Here is a 22,605-nt window from a genome sequence, read left to right as displayed (position 1 = left end):
AATTGTGACACCCCTTAAGACACCACTAGTTGCAATAGAAATCTCATCTCAATTCCCGTCCCTTGCGATCCGACCTTTACTTGTCTCTTTACTAATTGTAGAGTTTTTTGTGAAGTTATAAATTGTGTCTTGGTCTAGGTGCTCCTAACGACAAGTAACCGAAAAATACACTCCGACCAAAAATGGCGCCGTTGCCGGGGACGGTGTTAACTTGATTTAGATTTTCTTATATTGTTATTAGTTGTGTCAAGGTTTGTTCTAATTATTTTCGAGTTGTTTGATATTTTGCATGTCTAGGAGGTCACAAGGTGACTTGTTACCCTTTGATCACGAAATTGAAAGAACTTTGACAACCAATAGAAGACTTGCTAGGAGAACTTTGAGAGGTATTGGTGAGGTTGTAGATATTCAACCAAATACTATTGAGTTCATCAACCCTTTTGCAAGAGAAGGTGAGGAGAACCCAACACAAAATCCAACACAAAATCAACCCACAATGCCTAAGTTTTCATCACATTCCGTACCCACCGAGGAGAACCTACCCAATGGTACTCCCACACCACAACATCTAACCGGAAATTTTATCGCCAAATCCGCATTTATCCAAAAAGTCGAAAGAAGCCAATTTGGGGGGATGCCTAATGAAGACCCTCATTCTCATATGGAGACTTTTTGTGAATATTGTGATGCGATTTCTCAAACCGGTTTAACTCAAGACCAAATTTGATGGGTCTTATTTCCTTTTTCTCTAATTGGCACCGCAAAACAATGGTTGAAAGGCCTTGATAAGGCTACTCTCGGAATTGATTCTTGGAAAAAATTGACTCTAGCTTTCTACAAAAAGTTCAATCCACCGGAAAAGACTAACATGCTAAGAGCTCAAATTACGGGCTTTAAGCAAAGGGATGAAGAATCTTTGTATGAAGCTTGGGAGCGATTTAAAGGAATTTGTCGCTCATGTCCTCACCATGGACTTAGCGAGTGGTTCTTGGTACAACAATTTTGGAACGGTCTTTATGAAGATTCCAGGAACATTCTCAACATGGGATCAAATGGAATGTTCACCGAAGTTGATGACAATCAAACTTGGAACAAAATTGAGGAAATGGTGGTCCATAACTCACAATATAGTAGACCTCGCAAGGCTACTAGAGGAGGAAAGCATGAAGTGGACTCCATTACTCAATTGGGTGCTCAACTTAGTGCTCACATTGATACCATCAATTTGAAGTTTGAAAAAGCTATGGCTAGACTTGAAGAAGCCTCAAAATCACCAAAGCATCATGTTAATGCCATGACGGCATCTTCATCAATCCCAAGTGGGATATGTGAGAATTGTGGAACTTTGGGACATGACCAAAGTGAATGTAGGGGAACAAATGAACAAGTGAATGCTTTCCAAGCATACAAGAGTGGTACCCGTTATTCAAACTATTACAATGAAAACACCAAATTCCATCCAAATCTCTCATACAAAAGCCAAAATGTTCAAAACCCTCAACCAACATACACCCCACCTCCCATGAGAAACCAAAATCAAAGACCCTTTTATAACCAAAACCAAGGTTACCAAAATCAAACTCCATACAAACAACAAAATGACCAAGGTTTTGATGTTCAAAAAGCGGTCCACCAAATGCAAAAGAATCAACAAGAGTTTTTCACTCAAATGCAAAAGGATAGTCAAGCAAAGGAAACCACCATCAACAACATCCTAGCTCACACCAAAATGTTGGAAACCCAATTGACTCAACTAGCATCTTCAAGCTCACAAAGATAAAAGGGGCAATTACCACCTCAAAGTAATCTCCCAAGACATGAAACGGTTAGTGCCATTCACTTGAGTAGTGGTACAAGGTATGAAGCACCGAAGAAGAAATGAAACTCCAAGGATGGAGAACCATCAAAAGAAGAAATTTCAAAGAAAAATGAAGACAAGGTCAAGGAGAAGGAGCCCATTGTGATTAGACTTCCTTTTCCGAGTCGTCAAGCCAAGCCCAAATTTGATGACCAACTTGGAAAATTTATGGAAATTGTGAAGAATTAGGAAGTCTCAATTCCTTTCACGGAATTAATCAATCACGTGCCGGCCTATGCAAAATACATGAAAGACATCCTCACAAAGAAGAAGTCGATCCGGAAGCTTGAGACTATCGCCTTCACTAAGGTGAGTAGTGCAATACTTCAAGGGAGTTCACCTCCAAAACTCAAAGATCCGGGAAGCTTCTCAATACCGTGTACCATTGGCGACACCACGATCAACAAAGCCTTATGTGATCTAGGGGCTAGTGTGAGTGTTATGCCGTACTCGGTGAGTAAAAGGTTGGGGATAGGAGAGCTTAAATGCACCAATATCACCCTCCAAATGGCCGATAGATCGACGAAGACAACATTACGGATATGGGAAGATGTTCTCGTAAGAATTAGGAAATTTTTCATCCCGGTGGACTTTGTCATTGTTGACATGGAGGAATATTCCAACATTCCAATCATTCTAGGAAGACCTTTCTTACACACCGCGGGTGCGGTGATTGATGTGAAGCATGGAGAGCTCACTCTAGAAGTGGGAGATGAGAGCATAACTTTCAATCTTGACAAGACCATGAGAGCTCCCCGTTTGCATGAACCATGTTTTATGGTTGATCATTATAGCCGGAAGGATGATAGGAAGAAGTCGGAGTTCCAATGGAAGAAGAAAATTGAAGATGCTCCATTCAAAGAGCAAGTGAATTGTAACAAAGAGAGCTTGGAAAGCTCACCAAAGTTAAGCAATGAAAAGGATGGCTTCATTGGCCAAGACAAGAAATGGGAGAGTTGTCTCCATCAACTCAAGAGATCTTTAGTGATCAAGTAGATGAAGTCTGTGGTCTTTGTGACGATGAGTTTGAAGGGATTTTCAATCCCTATATTGGTAATGCTATCGAACAAGACCGACAACAAGGGCAAAGGTCTATTGAACACCTTTATCATGATAATGAACAATCTTTTGATTACTACTTCAAGGTGTTGAGCAACATCAACAACACCTTGGACATGCCCCCATGACATCTCACTAAGGATGAGAGTTTGGTGGAGTCCTCCCTAAACCACCATTTGTAAATATTTCTAACTCCCTAACTCGCATTTTAATTCTTACATTATATTTTTATCATTTTTGGATTTTTATGCTTTGATCAAGATAATTATCATTTTTGAGAGAAGTGAGGGAGGGAATAATGATTCAATTGATGTGTAGTGCTTTAACTTAGTGTGGGGATAGCAATTGCCTAGGCTATTCATGCCTTAGTAGTGCCCCTACAATGAAGAATACGAGATTTGAAGAATGAAAAATGACACGGGATGTGCAAGTACACGGATGGAACTGAATCCGGGTAAAACAAGGAGAATCCGAGCGTTTTCTAGGGAATCCGCCCGTTTTCAGGCAATCCGGGCAACTTTTCCAGAATCCGCCCGTCCATCTGAGCTGAAATTTTGAAATTTTGGGATTGTTGATAAATCCGAGCGTCCTGGAAGAGAATCCGCCCGTCTTCATAAATACGCCCGTCCTGATAGGAAAGACGCCCGCCTTTTTGGCTGTGAAAAACAAGAAATCTCACTGTCTGAGAATCCGCCCGTCTTCAGCAGAAGACGCCCGTCCTGCAATTGATAAATTCGAGCGTCTTTGCTGAAAGACGCCCGTCTTTAGGCGAGAAATCCTGAACCAAAAGAGGCAGAATCCGAGCGTCCCCAAAAAAAGACGCCCGTCTTCCCCGCTATTTCAAATTTTTCGGGTATTTTAAATACCCCATCGCACATTCATTTCTTCATTCCTTCATTCAAAACACTACCCATAAGCCCCAAAACTTAAAACCCTCATCCTCTCCATCACCAAAACAAGATTTCCTCAACCACATTCAATCAAAATCAAATCAAAACTTCCTTCTAACAACAATTAATCACTCCTCTTTCAACAAAAATCAAACCAAGTACCAAAATCTTCAACCTTTGAGTCGATTTTTGAAATTATAAAGGCAAAGCCTTTCACCTTAAAATCGATTTGGGTATACTTGGAAATTGAGGATTTTCACTCTTTTCTTGGTTAAATCATTAATGGAAAGGACAAAAGGAGCAACAAAGGGACCTAACCCAAAGGCACTCTCAACAAGATAAAAGAGTCTTCAAGCAAAGAAAGCCTCATTGGCTATGGTGGTAGCTAGCTCAAACTTAGAAGTGCAACAACAACAACCTCCCTTGGAAGCAACAACATCAACAACTCCGGAAATTGCTCAACTTTCGAACTATCCGGAGGTAATTTTCATTTCTAACTCCCATAAGGAAACATTTGCCAAGTATGCTAGAAAATCCTTTCTATCCACCAAATTTATATGTGAAGATGCCTTGAACAAATTGGGTGTCCTTGAACAAACTAAAGCCTTCTTTGAAGCCATGGGGTTGGGAAAATTGTTTGCTACAAGAGAATTGACATACCCCTCCCTTACCTTAGAATTCTTGAGTTCTTTGAAAGTTACTAAGGTAGAGACTAGAGAAAACATCGGGTTCTGCCTTGCTAATGTGAGTAGGCGCATCACCTTTGATGAATTGGGTAAAGCATTGGGTCTTAGTGATTCACCTAGTTATTTCAAGAATCCCGGAAAGTATGACCCCGCTCCTCTTTGGGAGGCGATTTCCGGAAGGAAATTTGAGAACTATCATGCTAGTCGCACTCTATTAGTCCACCATCCGGGCATTAGAGTGTGGCATAAGGTCATCAGGAATACCATCATTGTAAGAAAAGACACCAACCACTTTACCAAGCTCGATTGTGTTCTTCTTGAGTCGGCCTTAAATATTGGAAGGGAATTCACCAAGCCTTACAACTCTCTAAGGCTTTTGGTGGAAAGATGGCTAAATGTTGATTGTGGAAAGCAAGGCACCACCGTTATTGTAAATGGAGGTCTAGTCACTCTTTTGGCTAAGTACTTTGATCCGAATTTCAACAAAGATAACAAGTATGTGGCGAAAAAGGGGGGTCATCTCATTGACATGGATGCAATGATTAACAAGTACAAGTGGGTCACTCATGACCCTCTTGACACCAAATATGGGTGGCTCACCAATGAGGCTATATCTTTTACTTTGCCTTCCAAGATATGTCGTTTGAGTGTCCATCGGACCAACTACCTTCTTCCCCTCTCAAAAGAAGCCGAATACATCATCCGACAACAAAGGTGTGAAATTGAAATGCCCTCCTCCTCCATTGTCCCACCACCCTATCCATTCAAGTACCAAGAGTTCAAACCCGAAGGTGTTAAAGCAAGCAATGACTATATGACTTTACTTATGCAAGAGATGCACAAACAAGCTTTTAAGGATCGGGAAGATTCTTACTTAGCCCAATATCCACCCCTCCTTCATTTAGCTAGGCAAGGACTACTTGATCCTTCATGTCCTTTGCCTAGTTGGGCGGATAGGGAAGTCTTCTTTCCGAGTGCATCTAGGGGTGAGATTCCGGGTGACGATGAGGTTGTCGGTGATGAGGTTGTTGATGATAGCATTGATGAAGAGGCCAATGAAGAAGAAGAAGAAGAGGATCATGAAGAAAGTGAGCAAGAAAGTGAAGAGGGAAGTGGTGATGAGTCCACTTCTATTGAGGAAGATGATGATAATGATGATATGGTGGAAGACTAGCAAGCTTTGGAGGCTCCTACCCTCTTAAAGTTTGCCTACTTCTTTCTTTGTTTTATTTACTTTATCTTGATCATGGTTGGAGAGTCCTAGCAACATAGAGGACTAATACCTCGGCCCCATTGAGGTGTTCTTATTTCATTGTTCCCACTTTTGAAAATCCAAAATGACAATTTAGTTTCATGCATTGCATCTTGTGTGCATGAACTACCCCAACATTGAGACATTAGAAATAATGTCTAACTCCGTTTGGGGAAGTACATGCATACGCAACGGGAGGTAATCTAAATTACGCTCTCCGTCATAAACAAAAAACCATGCATCATGTAGTGTAGTTTAGTGTAGCTTGCATTTAGAGTAGAATTCATGCATCATGCTTGCATGATTTCCTATCATTTTGGCCATTGAGGACAATGCCCATATTAGTGTGGGGATGGGGAATTCTAACTTAACTTTTATTCAAAAACTCAAAAAAAAACATAAAATTCGAAAAAACCATAAAAATTTGAAAAATTTGAAAAATCAAAAACAAGTTCATTTTCATTGTAGTGTAGCCATGTATATATTGTTGTATATATTGTATTTGTTTTATCCTTGTTCACATTGATCGACTATGCCACATCCGAGACATGAGGATATTGAAGACCGCATGGTATGATCTTTCCAATCTCCTTTTTCCTCTTTATGTTAATGACTATGTGGCTTTATTTTGATTGATACGGTATAAAAATGTGAACTTAGGACTTGCATTTAGTTTATATGGCATATTAGTTGGTAGAATCATTTGCATTAGGATGTTTATATGCTAGTTGCATCATGACATGTAGTTGCATGTTAGAAAAATTTTGCGAAACCGTCTACTTGGGAAGTTTGACAAGTGTATATAGGCCCTAGTAGATGTTTTTTCTTCTCAAGACTTTGCTTGTTATAATACTTGTAAAACACCCTAGGATGTGTCATGCTAGTATCCTTTGACCCATGGATTAAGGCCTAGTCAAGAGTACCTTGTGGTGTGATAACTCCTTGGCTACCGTTTATTCCAAGGTGAGCTTGAAACCATGCATCCATCCATCATCCATGTTCTACCACATTTTTGTCATCAAAGGGAATGGGCACAAAAAGAAATCAATTTGAGTTCAATGAAATGAAAAGTGAAAGAAAGTTTGCAAAAAAAATGCATCAAATGAAAAGAGGAGCAAAAATAGAACTCCTAAAGCTTCAAATATAAGCCACCCTCACTACATATGGGGTGACTTTGAAAATGTTCAAAAAGAAATGCAAAGAAAAGTTGAAAGATGTCAAGTATTGAAATGCTAAAAATCAAAAAGAAATGGCAAGGAAGTGTTCTCAAATGTTAAATGCCACAAGAAATTGGGGGGAAAAACAAAAACAAAAGCAAACTCCCAAAGTGAAACTCAAATATCTATTGATCCCTTTATCCATCGTATCCATTTTTGTGCATGGTAGAGAGGGGACGACCCTTCTTCTTGTCTAGGCAAGAGGGGGAATTCCGCGATCCTCCAGTGTTTCTAACACCATAGGGAGTCTACTCTTGACAAAAGCATTTAACGATTGAGGACAAAGGTACCCTAGCTTGACACAATTTGGAGGTGATTTATTGATATCCTTTTAGGCTTTGTAGTTTGAAGAAATTGCATCTATGAAGGAGTGTGTACCCTTGAATTACTTCCCTTGTAGATAATTTCCGCCACTAAGATGAGGAAAGTGGCTATTCTTTTGTAGATGCATCCATTATTTGATTTTGTGTGCTTAATGTTTGGATGTATCGCCATTTTGGCAAGACCCACCTTGCCTTGCAAGAAGGCATCCTACCTCGTGGTTGTCTTGTTGTGAGTTGAAGTGGCGGAGTGAGACCCGCTAATTGTCTCATATCGGCTATGTTATTAGGTTAGTTTAAATAATGGTCCTAGTCTTTGTCACCTCTTTACTCGCGACGAGCAAAGGTTCGGTTTGGGAATATTTGATGTGACCATAATTAGAGCATATTTAGTCCCCGAATTAGTCTTGTTACCATGCTTTTTAGTGCATATTTGGGTCATTTATTGTCTTTAGTTCTTTGTTTTACATATTCTTTGAGGATTTGATCCCTTTGTAGGAAAGGAGTGCAAACCTTGAATTTTCATGGCAAAATGAGGCTAAATTGATTGAATTCAATGACCAAGAATCAAGGAGACACAAGATTAGAAGGCCTTTGTACATACTATAGTAGATGGGCAATGATGAGAAAAGATCCGTGCATCCCCGAGGAAATCCCCAAGGATTTATGAAGAAAAAGGAGGAAAAGAAGAAGAAACAAGACTGCCTAACAATCCGTGCGTCTTCCCCTGAAGCCGCCCGTCCACAACCCACAATCCGTGCGTCTTCACCACCAAGACGCCCGGGCAAAATCTCCTAAAGACGCCCGTCTTCACTCCCAAGACGCCCGGGCAGAAACCACCAAATCCGCCCGTCCCATGCTAGAGACGCCCGGATTCCCAGGCAGACCCATTTCGTCTTCTTCAAGCTTCAAGGAAGGATGCACATCTTCTTCTAAAGACCGGAGTCTCCCTAGAGACCGGAGTCTTTCCCAAAAGACCGGCGTTTCCTCAACAAGGGACTTAATCGTCATTTAAGCCCTTAGTTAACCATAATTCATACATCTAATCCCCACTATAAATACCCCATTAGTCTAATTAGAAGAGCATGTTCTTCTTAGCAATCTTTAGTGTAGTTAATATCAATCAAATCTCTCTTTAATCATGTAATCAACAATTAATCAAGTTTTAATACAAGTTTTATTTCCTTAATCTCTTTCTTGTTCATCCTTTATTTTGGGTAATTGAAAATTATTTGGGTTATTATTGGGAGATTGACAACCTCTCAATCATGCATCAAGTACTTCTTTTATTCTTTGCTTTTTTATAGGAATCATTAGTAGGTATAATTTCTCTTAATCCCTCTTTAATTATTGTTAATCACTTTCATTTATTCATCATGTTTCACTTTGTTGGTATGATTGACAACCTTGCTAGCATGTTCAACATGATAATGAGTGAGTAGTTTCCTTAGCAAGGGTTAATGGGTAATTAGGCGAAACCAACATGGGGGATGATTCATGCTTAAATTAATATGATTTCATAGTTTATTTGCTTGCTTGTTGTGATCTCAACTTATGCACATGTTATGTTTGATGAAATGCGAGCCTATGAATCCTTGCATTTTTTACCCATCACCTATCTTTTCAATGAGACTTGTAAGACATAAACCAACTCGAGTCTCATTAGACCATGCATGTTGTTGAGTAGGGAAGACTAAGTCGACTTGTAGGTGTTGTACAATCTAATCGATTCGGCTCCGGGACCCAAACTTTCCTAGGATTGTAAGATATAAACCAACTCGATCCATCACAACAATAATTGCTTGCTTATAACTTGAGAATATGTTTGTATGATCAATTCCCATGAATCCCCTATGACCCCATGACACCCTAGTGCCTTTTATCAATTGTTTACATCCCTTTTAATTCATCTTGCTTGTTTACTTTCATTGCTATTTAGTTTAGTGATCTTCTACATCAAACCCCAATTATGACACCCCTTAAGACACCACTAGTTGCAATAGAAATCTCATCTCAATTCCCGCCCCTTGGGATCCGACCTTTACTTGCCTCTTTACTAATTGTAGAGTTGTTTGTGAAGTTATAAATTGTGTTTTGGTCTAGGTGCTCCTAACGACAAGTAACCGAAAAATACACTCCGACCAAGTAGTTAGTTGGGTTTCATTTATTTGGGCAATTTGAATTTCCAACTCCTCACCTTGGGTAACAATGTCTTGAAGAACAATGTCCCTTCTGTGGCTCTCTTCTAGCATTTGTTTCAAGAAGTTTTGTTGATCTCCCATCATTTGGAGAATCACATTTTGAATGGGTTCATCTTCTTGTTGTGGGTGGGTGTGAAAATGGTTGTATTGTGGCATTTGGAATTCATTTTGAAGTGGGTATTGAGTGGGTGGTTGTTGTGGATATTGGATGTGAGGATTTTGGTTTGAAAATTTGGGGTAGTAGTTAGGATTTTCATTGTATGAGTAGTAAGGTAGGTTTGTGTTTACTTGCTTCTCAAACTCCCCACACCCATTGTAGTCATACTCAAAAGATCCAACATATACTCCATTAGTCAAGTCTTCAAGCATGGAAACTACACAAAAACGGTAAGAACAATCCTTGAGGAACAAGTTCCTCAAGGTGAAAGAAAAATCAAAATAGAAAAACAAGTAAGAACTTAATCACATAGCACCGTCCCCGGCAACGGAGCCATTTTAATGTGAGCGTGTCGTTGTACACCCAATCAAACACATTTATAATATTCAACAAACAACTAGTTAGTGGTAAGTCGAGGTCGATCCATGGGACGGTGTGCTTTGGGTTCTAAATCTATCTATCTCAATTTATGCTAGTGTCACAATTTGTTTGGTTTCGTAGTTGTGTCCTGGACCAATGCAAGCAATAAAGTAAAGCAAACAATGAACTAAGAAATGTAAACAAATGACTAAAAGCACTAGGATGTCATGGGGTCATAGGGGATTCATGGTGTTGATCATACAAACATGTTTACAAAGTTGCAAGCAATTAATGTTGTAAAGGGACCGAGTTGGTTTATGTCTTACGGTTCATAGGAAGTGTTGGGTCCCGGAGCCGAATCGATTAGATTGTACAACACCTACAAGTCGACTTACTTTCCTCCTATTCAACTTCTATGCATGGTCTAACAAGACTCGAGTTGGGTAATATCTTACAAGTCTTGTTGAGTAGATAAGAGATGGGTAAAAATGCAAGGATTCATAGGCTTAGCATTTCACCAAACATAACATGTGCATAGGTTGACATCACAACAAGCAAGCAATTTAATGATGAAAACATATTAGATTAAGCATGATTAATTCCATGTTGGTTTCCCCTAATTACCCACTAATCCTAGTTAAGAGACTACTCACTTATTATGATGGTAAACATGTCATTAATGGTGTCAATCATCACAACAAGTGTAAACATGATAAGAGAATGAGGAAATAAACAATAAAGAGTAAAGGGTAAAAGAATTATACCAACTTAAGATGATCCAAGTAATAAAGCAAAGAATAATAGAAGAAAATTGATTGATTGATGAAGAGTTGTCAATTCTCCAATAATAACCCAATAATCTTCAATTACCCAATAATAAACTTGAATAATAATTAAGAAAAGATTAATGTGTAATTTGAGGAAAGATTAAAGAGTAATCTATTCTAATCTACTCCTAATCTAATCTAAGAGGAATTTCTAATATGGGAACTTGATTAAGAGAGCTTGGTCTTTGATTATTACAAATGGGGTATTTATAGTGGGGATTAGGTGCACAAATTAGGGTTACTAAGGGCTTAAATGACGATTAAGTCCTTGAGGAATCGCTCCTCTCAAGAAAAGATGCGGGTCTCCTTTTAGCTAGTCTTTCAAAAATATGCGCATCTTGAATAGAGAAAGAAGAAGCCGGTTGCACTGGAAAGGAATCCGAGCGGCCAAGGTGTCGGGACGCTCGGATTGTTGGAGCAGAGGACGAGCGGATTAAACACGGGACGCTCGGATCATAAGGCTTCAAGACGAGCATCCTGGAGGGGGGGACGAGCGTCCTGTAGCAGACGAGCGGATTGGGTCTCGGGACGAGCGGATTGGCGGACAGCTTCTTTGTTTGAGCTCGGATTGTAAAACGGACGTCATTTTCTCATCCGGACTCCTATTGGAGTGATTCAAAAGCCTAGATCACTTGATTTTTCGACTCCGTTCCATCTAGCATACTTTCAGAGCGAAAGGACCAACCCTTAGTTTGGTTCCGAGCAATTTCTTCTTGCATTGACTTCCTTCTCGTCATCCTTGGTTTTTAACCATATGATCCTTCTATATACTCTCTATTCCTAGATCATTGGTCATCATTTTTGCCTCCTCTTCATACTAGTCCATCTAATATCGCCAAAAAGCTTCTAAATATGCATGAGACACGGGAATTTCTGCCTAATTGTCTTCTTTTCTATAAAACATACGAAATGTACTAGGAAAGCAAAATAGGAAGCATTTGACGGATAAAATGGCTATGAAATGTTATATTAGTATGAAAAATGGGGTCAATTAGGGGACTAAATGTGCACAATTATGAGTCACATCACCTATGCTTCTAGGCAGTTGAAGCCTTATGAGGAGAACTATCCTACACATGATCTAGAGTTGGGCGCGGTCGTGTTTGCTATCAAGATTTGGAGGCACTACCTTTATGGGGCGACCTTTAGGTGTTTTCATATCACAAGAGTGTCAAGTACATCTTCACTCAAAAAAAGTTGAACATGAGATAGAGGAGGTGGATGGAGCTGATTGGGGATTATGACATGGATATTATATACCATGAAGGGAAAGCTATTGTGGTTGCAGATGCCTTGAGTAGGAAGAGTGTGCATTCTCTTTGCACAACTATGTCTTTGATGAGGTTGAGAGATTAGGTGGGGAATATGGGGATATATATGATACAGAGAGGGGATGCTAGAGGGGACATGACAGTGGAGCCAGACCTTAATGATCATATTCGCAGGAAACAGGCTTTGGATCCCAAGATTGAGGAGTGGAGAGCTGGAGTAGAGAAAGGGATGGTGTCTAGATTCTCTATTCATACAGATGGTAGTGTGAGATTTGATGGGAGATGGTGTGTCCCTAATGATGAGGAATTGAGGAAGATGATCATGACAGAGGCTCATTGCACACCATATTTGGTACATCCAGGCGGTGATAAGTTATATAAAGATTTGAAAAATAATTTCTGGTGGCCTGGGATGAAGAAGGAAACAGCGGAGTTTGTGGCTCGTTGTTTGACATGTCAGAGAGTTAAAGGAGAGCAGCGATAACCACAAGTTAAGATTCAGTCTCTTGAGGTACCTAAGTGGAACTGGGAGTCTATTTCTATGGATTTTATAGTGGGTTTGTTGAGGAGTCAATAGGGTAATAACATGATATGGGTTATAGTTGACCGTTTGACCAAGTCAGCTCACTTTGTGCCGATGAAAGATAATTGGACCAAGATACAGTTAGCTTTGGCTTACAAGAAGCATGTGGTTCGGTTACTTGGGGTGCCTAAAGATATAGTGTCCGATAGAGATGTGAGGTACATATACGGTTTTGGAAAGAGTTGCAGGAGTCTTTGGGAACTACATTGAAGATGAGTATAGCATTTCATCCTGTGACAAATGGTCAGACAGAGAGGACAATCAAGACTCTAGAGGATATGTTGCGAGCTTGTGTTATGGATTTTGGTGGTAGCTGGGAACAGAGGTTAGATTTGATTGAGTTTTCTTACAACAACAGTTATCACACCATGTAGATACCTAGTATCTGCACCTCCCAAAACCCACCCGATGATGATCGGACTATAACGTGTTTTTGATATGCGTATGTAGATTGGCTATACATAAGACGTTTTAATGCATTACTCGGATATGAAAAATGATTTCAAAAGTTTTCTAACTTCATTTGCATTAAAACAACAATATTTAGAGTTAAAACCGTCTTCGGTCCCAAAACCGATTCATAAACCCGCAACTCGAGTCAACCTGAGTCAACCCGAGTCAACCCAAATCTCGAATGTCAAAAATAATGCCATGAATGTCTTTGTCATGTCATTTCCATTAAAATGACCCTAATTAGAGTCAAAACCGTCTTCGGACCCAAAACCGACTCAGAAACCCACAACTCGAGTCAACCTGAGTCAACCGAAGTCTCAAATGTCAAAAATAATGCCATGAATGTTTTCATCATGTCATTTCCATTAAAATGACCCTAATTAGAGTCAAAATCGACACCCGGCCAAAACCCGACTCGAAATTCAAATCCCGACTCACACGGGTCAAACCCGAGTCAAGCACACAAAACACCTACCTTAAGTAACACCAAAATCATCTTATTTGATGCCCATATTGTTACACGACATCTTATATGAATGCCACATATCAACAATGGATGGATACACCCACTTGTATCACTAGGTGGCTCGCGCCTAAAGCAGGTGTCTGCTTAGCCTCTAAGCAAACAAAACCGACCTACTATCCCACATTTCTCTATAAATACCAACCATCATACACTATAATCTTCACGCGAGCGTCCGCCCCCTCCTTCTCCCTTAAACTTCTAGACCCGACTTCCTAAGTCACAAAATCGACACGTGTTTACGACCTACCGATCGTAAACACAAGCCTTACACATTTTGTTTGGTACCGTCGCCGTGCATTCGACCGACCCATTCGACCAACTCAACATTAATCAACATGTTTTAATTAACATATTTTCAACATATTTTCAAAAAAAAATCTTTTTTTATGGCACTCTTTTAAACTTCTTTGATCGCGAGTAGTCACAACGAGAAAACCGTCTCTAAAGTCGTCTACCTCGCAAACATCAATACACGTAAGTTTGAGGGTGTAAATAACTCATTTATTTCATGTCTTTACTGTTTTTATGAGTTTATGAGCATGAACAATGCATAACACGATTCAAATATAGGTTAGACGAGCCAAAACCGAGTTTTGGCCCGAGACATAAGCCTTTTGTTATGCAAAGTGGCTCGCGCCTCTTGTGGGTTTTCAGGTCAGACTCAATCGTGTTTGTTCTCGTCTTTCCTCTTTATTTCTTTCTTATTTGCAATAGGTTTTTACCATTTCAAATGTTTTAAATCGTTTTTATGACAAACTTTTTAACCATAAATCATAATCACCCTTGGTTCCTAATACCATGACGGTTTAATCCGTGTCTCGGTGATATTAATTGGTTAGTTACATTTTAAAGGAAATTCTTTTCTTTTATTTACCATTTTAATTCATTTTTATGATAAACATATTTTGACCATTACAAAAGTCATCCTTGGTTCTTTATACCATGACGGTTTATTCCGTGACCCGATGATATTGTTGGTTAATTACATTTTAATGGGTATTTTAACACCCTTTTCTTTTATTTACCATTTTTCTCATTTGTTTACATTTGAAAATATATTAGTCATAATTCATAATCATCCTTGGTTCTTTATACCATGTGGGTTTAATCAGAGTATGATAATTAACTTAACTAATTACAAAGAAATGAACTTAACATGATTAGTTCAAATCAAACATTTTACATTTTTATTTGTAAACTATACTTTTCAAACTTACAAATCCGAAAACGAATATTACTAATATTATAGTAATTATTCTGAGTCATGCAAATCATATTTGCAAATCATTTATTCACAAATACGGTCTTAAACAACCATTTTAACAACCAGGAGGCATCTCTTCGTTCACGCCCCAAGAGGCCCTCTGCTTTCATATTTCAAAACCTGGGCAGAGCCCCTTACCTCGCCAATAGGCTCGCGCCTTAACAGGGCTGTCTGGCACTGTTCTGCCTCGTTTTTAGCATTTGTCTAGGACGATCCCGATTATGGTTAATCCGAATACATGACGGATCAGATTGACAAGCTCACGTTTTTACACTTTGTCATTTGACACCCCAATAAATGGATCGTGTTAACCATCATAACCCGAATTTGGTAAATGGATGTTTAATTTCCGTTTTCATATGTAAATCAATCTAAATCCAACTTGACATCTTATGCTTGATATTTGGATTAACAAACCGACTTAGAAAGCTCACATGTTAGGTTAAGACTTTTGGATGTGCATTCATGCATTTATACCGTTTTATCAACTCTTGCACTTAAACAACAACAATCGATCAATAGAGGCCGCTAACACGGGGGGGATTGGGTGTCCGATTAAAGGGCTTCCCAATACGTACCCTTACCCCTTACTCAGAACCTTTGGATAGTGGATGGCCTTATCCAGGGCGTACGAGAGTCATTTTAGGCATAGAATGCTAAAAGGGGGACGAGTCCTTATCTTTAGTACCTATGTCAAACACCGCTTTTTGCCTTGATTGACCTAGGTATAAAGTGGATTCGAACGGGTTCCAAGCATCCCACAAGTGCTTGGTGGCGACTCCGAAAACCTCTAATCGTTTTGAGACCTTTACCGAAACGAAACCGACCGATCTAAAGTGATCCGGTCGTAAGCATTTCAACGCCACCGAGCATGCCTTTCTAGACCGCTGCATGTCCACAAATTGGCTTGGCGTGCAGGGGGGCCCGTGACCGCAGATCGGTAGGTGTCCCAAATCCACAGACCGGCCTGTGGCCCATGTCCACACCAGTATAGGTATGGCACCGTTTGAGGCTTTATATGGGAGGAGATGTAGGAGTCCAATTTGATAGGATGATAGAGCTGAGGCAGTGGTTTTAGGGCCAGAGATGGTACAGGAGATGGTTGAACAGGTTAAGCTGATCAGACAGAAGATGTAAGCGGCCCAGGACCGACAAAAGAGTTATGCAGATTTACATCGTCGTGACATAGAGTTTCAGGTTGGGGACAAGGTTCTTTTGAAAGTGTCTCTTATGCGTGGGGTCATGAGATTTGGGAAGAAAGGGAAGTTGAGCCAGAATTTTATAGGACCATATGAGATTTTGGATCGTGTGGGTGAGGTTACTTACCGGATAGCTTTACCAGCTGCTTTAGATAGAGTGCATAGTGTGTTTCATGTGTCTCAGCTGCGGAAGTATGTGAGTGATCTATCACATGTGTTAGAGGTAGAGAACATCGAGTTGGATGAGTCTTTGTCTTATCTTGAGGTGCCCAAACAGATTCTTGATCGCAAGGTTAGGAAAACTAGACATGGGGAAACAGTGTTGCTTAAGGTTCTTTGGTCTAACCATGAGGTCAAGGAGGCTACTTGGGAGGCGGAGGAGGTTATAAGGGAGCGGTATCCGTCTCTTTTTGATTAGATATGTGTGGTTACGGGGACGTAACCATGTTTCTTTTAGGGGGGTAGGAGATGGTCGCATAGAGTTGTTGTATGTTTTATGTTGGTTTAGTACAGTTAGTAGTTGTCTTGCGTCGGGTTGAGTGTTGTTTTGAGAGATGGTGTTTTGGGTATTGTTTTGAGTTTTGGTTATGTTGTTATGTCGGAGTAGTGTTAGTGTGTTTTGTTTTTGGTTATGGGATGAACTTCGGGGACGAAGTTCTTTTTAAGGAAGGAAGACTGTAATACTACGGTTTTATGTGTCTATGGAGACTCTATCGAGTGGAGCTTACTCTGCCGAGTAAGTAGCTTTTTAAGCAAAACAGTAGACTGCCTGTAGGGTACTCGATCGAGTAAGTAAGACACTCGATCGAGTAAGGGTCACTCGATCGAGTAAGTGACTTACTCGATCGAGTAAGTCAGTATTACGGGCTGAGTTGGACGGGTTTTGTTAATAATGCGAGATTAATATAAAAAGGATTCGTCACTTTTCCCTAAACTCTTTTATCATTCTAAAAACCTTTTTGAGAAGAAAAGAAGTTACGTAAGTTGTGTTCTTCGCATTGTTAACAAATCCCCAAGGCTAGGAGTGTCGGATCGTCTCGTTCTTTACGCTGTTGTGATCGTTGTGTCGAGGGTAAGGTTTCTATATAATTTTTGTAATGTTTCGTTAAGATTGATTAAGCCCTAATTGGGTAATATTGGGGGTTTTTGGGTGATTTGTATGGCTATGGTAGTTATTGTATGTATGTATGTTATAGGAGAAGGATTCGTTGAGAAAAGATTTTGATTAGCTGCTAGACCGTCTGTGGTGTTTGCTTTCCAGGTAGGGTTTCCCTCCTCAGTATTGGCTACATAATATGTTGGTGATTGTTGTTGTGATTGTTAAATAATTATAATGTTGGATTGGTTTTGGTGATTGTTAATAGTATGTTGTTGATTGGTTGTGTAATTGTCTGTGATCTTCGGGGTACGTCCCTGGCTGAGTGGAGTCACTTGCGGGAGTGGCTTCACGCCCTTGATTCGCCCCTTGTGGTTCCCGTCACAAGGGGGTGTGCACATTAATGAACTTGGGTTTATCGCTCGATGGAGATGAACAGGGCTTAGGTGGGAACGGCTGCGGTCCCCCACTGGCGGCGAGGAGTACTTGTTGTGATGGGTAATCTGGCAGCGCTACACACTTTAGTGTGTAGTCATATGTGTGGAGTTGGAGACGGAGTTGTGGAGATTGGTTTGAGCTGATTAAGTTGTTTGTGTTACTACTTCTTTGCGGCTATTGTTTTATGTAATCAGTACTGACCCCGTTAATTGTTTTAAAAACTGTGGTGATTTATTCGGGGATGGTGAGCAGTTGTTGAGCAGGTATGATAGCTTATGCGAGGGATAGCTAGGATGGAGTCACCACCGGTCTTAGAGTCTTCCGCTGTGTTTGATTTTAGTAGTTTTAGTCTTTTGGATTTTGAGAACAGCTGTATTCTTTTAAACAGTTTTGGATGTTCGTTGTATGACAAACTTTATTATCATTTAAATACGTTTCGTTATTGTCTATTTGAGTATGATTGCCTCGGGTAACCGAGATGGTGACGTTCTCATACCTTAAGTGGTCCTGGTAAGGCACTTGGAGTATGGGGGTATTACAAAATGGTATCAGAGTGACGATCTTGAAACCTGTAACCAATGAACCTAATGAACATAGGGAGTCAAACTAAAATGAACCCGGGTAGGAGTTGTAGGAGCTAATGCAAAGGCTTGGGAGACATCCTAAAGTCGCAAACTCGCCTTATAATTTTGAACCGGTCACCATGGGATGTGAGTCGGGATCGCTATGTGTTTTTCTTGTGATGTGTGTTTATATAGTAATGTGTTGTATGAATTGGTGGATGCATGTATGTGGAGGATGGAGTCGTGTAGTGAAGGAAGATGATAATGTGAATATATATGTTGTTAGTTGAATATGTGAATGGCATGATGGTTGATTTATAACATGGCATATTAGAAACATGGAAGGGAAGTAACTGTTGTTGAGTATATATAAAGAGGTATGTATATATATGTTTTATTTGTCGTTTGCATAAAAGTATAGATAGTGGGAAGTGTGAGTTTGAACATGTGGGTAGTATACGAATCTGCATGACTCGATCGAGTGGGGGGCACTCGATCGAGTAGGTGAGTGACTCGATCGAGCAGGGGTAACTCGATCGGGTAGGTAGTTTTCCGTTTCTGGGCAGAAGTATGTTTTTGGGGCATTCGATCGAGTAGGATAGGACACTCGATCGAGTGGGGTCAACTCGATCGAGTGGGTTGTTGGCTCAATCGAGTACGTTTTAGGGAGCTTTCTGGTCAGGTTCTGGAGTCGAGGCACTCGATCGAGTAAGTGGGCAACTCGATCGAGTGACCTCAACTCGATCGAGTGGGTGATGAGGCTCGATCGAGTAGGTGTTGTACAGGTGGTTTTCATGTTTTGTGATATGGGTGTGTGTTCATGTTTACCTTTTCTTATATAGTTTCAAAGATGCCGCCAAAGAGAACAGCGTTGTATGCCAGGGCAGAAAACATGAGTATTGATGAGATTGTTAAGATGTTGGAGCACCAAGATTCTCTCACTCAGGCTTTGAAGAAGGTGGGGAAAGATAAAGAGGCAGGGCCTGATCACTGAAATATCAGTATACATATAGCAAGGTGCAATCCTAAGGAGTACAAGGGGACTGGGGCGCCAAATCTACTGGATAATTGGCATAGAGAGATGGAGAACATACTTAATCTGGTTCATTGCCCAGAGGAGCTTCGAGTGGAACAAGTTGCGTTCTACTTGAGGGAAGCAGTTGGTGAGTGGTGGGACAAGGTTAAGGTGAGTGCTTTGGATTTGTATGTAAAACAGGGGTTACCTGCGATACCATGGGATGAGTTTAAGAGAGCTATGAGGCGAGCGTTTGTGCCAGAACATGTGCGTAGTAAGCTGAGGGAGGAGTTTGATGATTTTAAGATGACTTCTGATATGACAGTTGCTGAGTACTATCATAAGTTCAGCGAGAAATTAGGTATGCTGAGGACATGGGGCTGAGCTAAGAGAACTTGGCGTTGAGATTTGAGAAGGGGTTGACACCCAAGATCATGGAGAAGTTACCGGTAGGAGCCCTTACTGATGTAAAGGAGGTGTATGAGCGTGCTGGGAGGGCAGAGAGGTTAACTGAGATGGCCAAGGAGAGCCGTGAGAGAGCTTCTGAGAATAGGAAGGCTGAGAGTGAGGGTGGTGGTCAGTCTAGTTACAAGAAGGGCGGTCATAACGAGGTGAGAGCCTACTCTTCAGGTTCGGGGTTTAGTGCTGGAGCTTCTTACGGGCGTGGCCGTGGTGGTGGTAGTAGTAGTTGGGGTATGACTTATTGTAACTGTGGCGGTATGGGGCCACAAGAGGCATGAGTGCACCAGTGCTATGAGTGGGGGTTTCCAGAGACCCTCACAGGGGAGTTTTTCTCAAGGTCTGTCTCAGAGTTATGCTAGTAACAGGCCGGCTGGTCGTGGAATAACCGGGGTGGTCAGAGTAATAACTTTGGATTTTGAGAACAGTCGTGTTCTTTTAAACAGTTTTGGAGCTTCGTTGTATGACCTAAACTTTATCATCATTTAAATACGTTTTGTTATTGTCTATTTGACTATCATTGCCTCGGGTAACCGAGATGGTGACGTTCTCATACCTTAAGTGGTCCTGGTAAGGCACTTGGAGTATGGGGGTGTCACAGGTTCTACTACTTTCGCAATGGTCTCATCTCCCCTGGACACGTCCTTGATGAGGATTACTTAGGTCATCTCGTGCTTGATTACATTGATTTTGAGACCCGTGAATTGGCTCATAACTTGAGTAATGGGAGTGTCTACTACCTGATTGGGGCGGAACTTTGGAATTTCTTAAATTTCAAGGCTTTCGAATGTCGGGAATTAGCGCGTCAATTCAATTTATGGCGCATCCGAGAGGATCTCAAAGTACTACAAGCTCGTTTTGAATAACTTTCTCAAAAGGAAGCGAGACAATGTGAGCTCATTACCTCTCCTTATGCTCTCTCCCAATGTGAGTCTTTTCCCCCCTGATAACTTTGAATTATTGGATGACGATGACGACCGTCCGACTTTCTGTTTTAAAATTCCCCTTGCTGTCATTCCAATTGAAAATTTAGAGAGTCATGTTGAAGAAAATGACCTTTTAGTAGATGAGACACTCACCATGGATGATGTTGGGCCCGTTTGTAATGATAAGGATGAGATTTTGCCCGAGTCATTTGCAACCTTTTAAAATCGTTTCGTGGAGGATGTAGTTGACCCTTTTGAGGTTGATGGAGGACTTAGTGATGCAAACATAGAAGTTCAGTGGGATGCACCCCACATTTTTGATGAGACCTACCACGTTGAGTTTTCATACCACCAATTTGAGACCCTTTATAACGATAATTTGTGCACTAACGGTTTGTTTTATGAACTTAATTATGATGCTCCATCTTTTGCTGACGAGTGGAGTAGTACGGTGGTTCTTTTTGAAGTCTCTTGTATGTGCTTTGATAAGATACTATATTCCTTACCCTTTATCTTTCATGCTTATATCTTATCAATTACTTACATTTGCTTTTGTATTGCTCATGCGTATGTATATGATAGACTTCTAAGGGCTTTGACTTTCTTTTTAAAGATAAAAATGGTCCTGTCACTTGAAGAAAAATAAGTCTAGCAAGACTTTAAGTTTACGCTTCTCGGGAGGCAACCCGTGTTTATTTATGTTTTTAAGACAACTTACAGTTTTTCGGCAATTGCATTTTCATTTGGCTTTAATGTAATAGTTTAGACAATAAGACAACTAGCTTGCGTTCGTATGTAGTAGCTTGTCTTTCGCAGTTACTTTGCTACTTGGATTGGACTTTGCCCTGTTTTCAAGCTAGCTTGGGGTAGCTTCTACGCGGTTGTATTCTTTCTTTACCTTCTTTATTTCCGTGTCATTTCGATCCCCCCTTGTTGGTTTTATTTGTCCATCTATGTCGTTTTTTGCGCTTAAACCCGTTTTACACATTGAGGACAATGTGTTGTTCTAGTTTGGGGGAGATCTTTAGCGTGTCTTGTCGCTTTATTGGTTTCATATATTTGAAAAATCCAAAAAAAATGAAAAATTAGAGATTTCATGTTGTGTACACCCTTATGTCTTTTGCATAATGTCAATCCTCATTGCATTTCCCATTGTAGCTTTTTAAGCTAATGATTCATGCTTATTGTCGGGCTTTGTTTGCATGGGGATGTATTGACATAGTGGCCATTGGATGGATTTTTGACAAAGTAGACTTGATCTTGACATTGGTAATCTACATATTTGGAATGATAGGACCTCCAAGGGTCGGTGCATCTATACCCGGTCTAATCTAGGTGTGTATAGTTTTTCCGCTTGGTGTGCGTTACATCAAAATGCACAATTATGGAATTTGTTCCTTCTTCTTAGACATGATATGATAGTTTGCACATGAAGCATTGTTGTTATGATCTCTCACATACATCACCCATTTTGAGCCTTTTCGCACTATATGCTACCCCGTATTTATTTCAAGTTACAATCCAAATTGCCTACCTTGTTGAGCTAGTAAACATCTTAGTGAGTTTAAGGTGCTCTTGTCATGAGTTGTTCTTAATCTATATTTTTTATGTGAGGTTTCTTGGTAACGGGATTACTGATTCCCATTGTGGTTTTGAAATAAAAGTGAGCACAAAAAAAATGATATGAAAAATGAAGAAAAAGAAATGAAGTGGAAAAAGAAAGAAAGATGAAAAGAAAAAAAAGTGGAAAAAGAGATGATATTTGTGCATCCATGCCTTATGAATTTTTTGAGTTGGGAAGTTCATTTTTGTGGCGAAAAGTGTTAATTTGAGCTATATGCTGCTTTGGTTCAATAGATTTTTGTTAGGATATTGGTATTGGGTTTATTTGAGCACTCTTTGCCTGTTTGGATGGTTGTTAGCTTGATTTTTAAATCCACAAATCCAAACTTTTTTGTCCACCTTCATACCCATTACCCTTAGCC

At 40.2% G+C, this 22,605-nt stretch overlaps 1 non-coding gene across 1 annotated transcript; it reads right to left on the bottom strand.

The window, feature by feature from the left end:
* Window positions 1–868: 868 nt before the first annotated feature.
* LOC141593686 (small nucleolar RNA R71) lies at window positions 869–975 on the bottom strand. Its single transcript, XR_012521756.1, has one exon. It is a non-coding gene; the product is annotated as a small nucleolar RNA R71 (small nucleolar RNA).
* Between the last annotated feature and the right edge of the window lie 21,630 nt (window positions 976–22,605).

This window comes from Silene latifolia, chromosome 7, assembly GCF_048544455.1.
Source record: "Silene latifolia isolate original U9 population chromosome 7, ASM4854445v1, whole genome shotgun sequence".
NCBI classification, from domain to species: Eukaryota; Viridiplantae; Streptophyta; class Magnoliopsida; order Caryophyllales; family Caryophyllaceae; genus Silene; species Silene latifolia.
The sequence above is the reverse complement of the archived record's forward strand: the minus strand, read 5'-3'. Positions and strand labels throughout refer to the sequence as shown.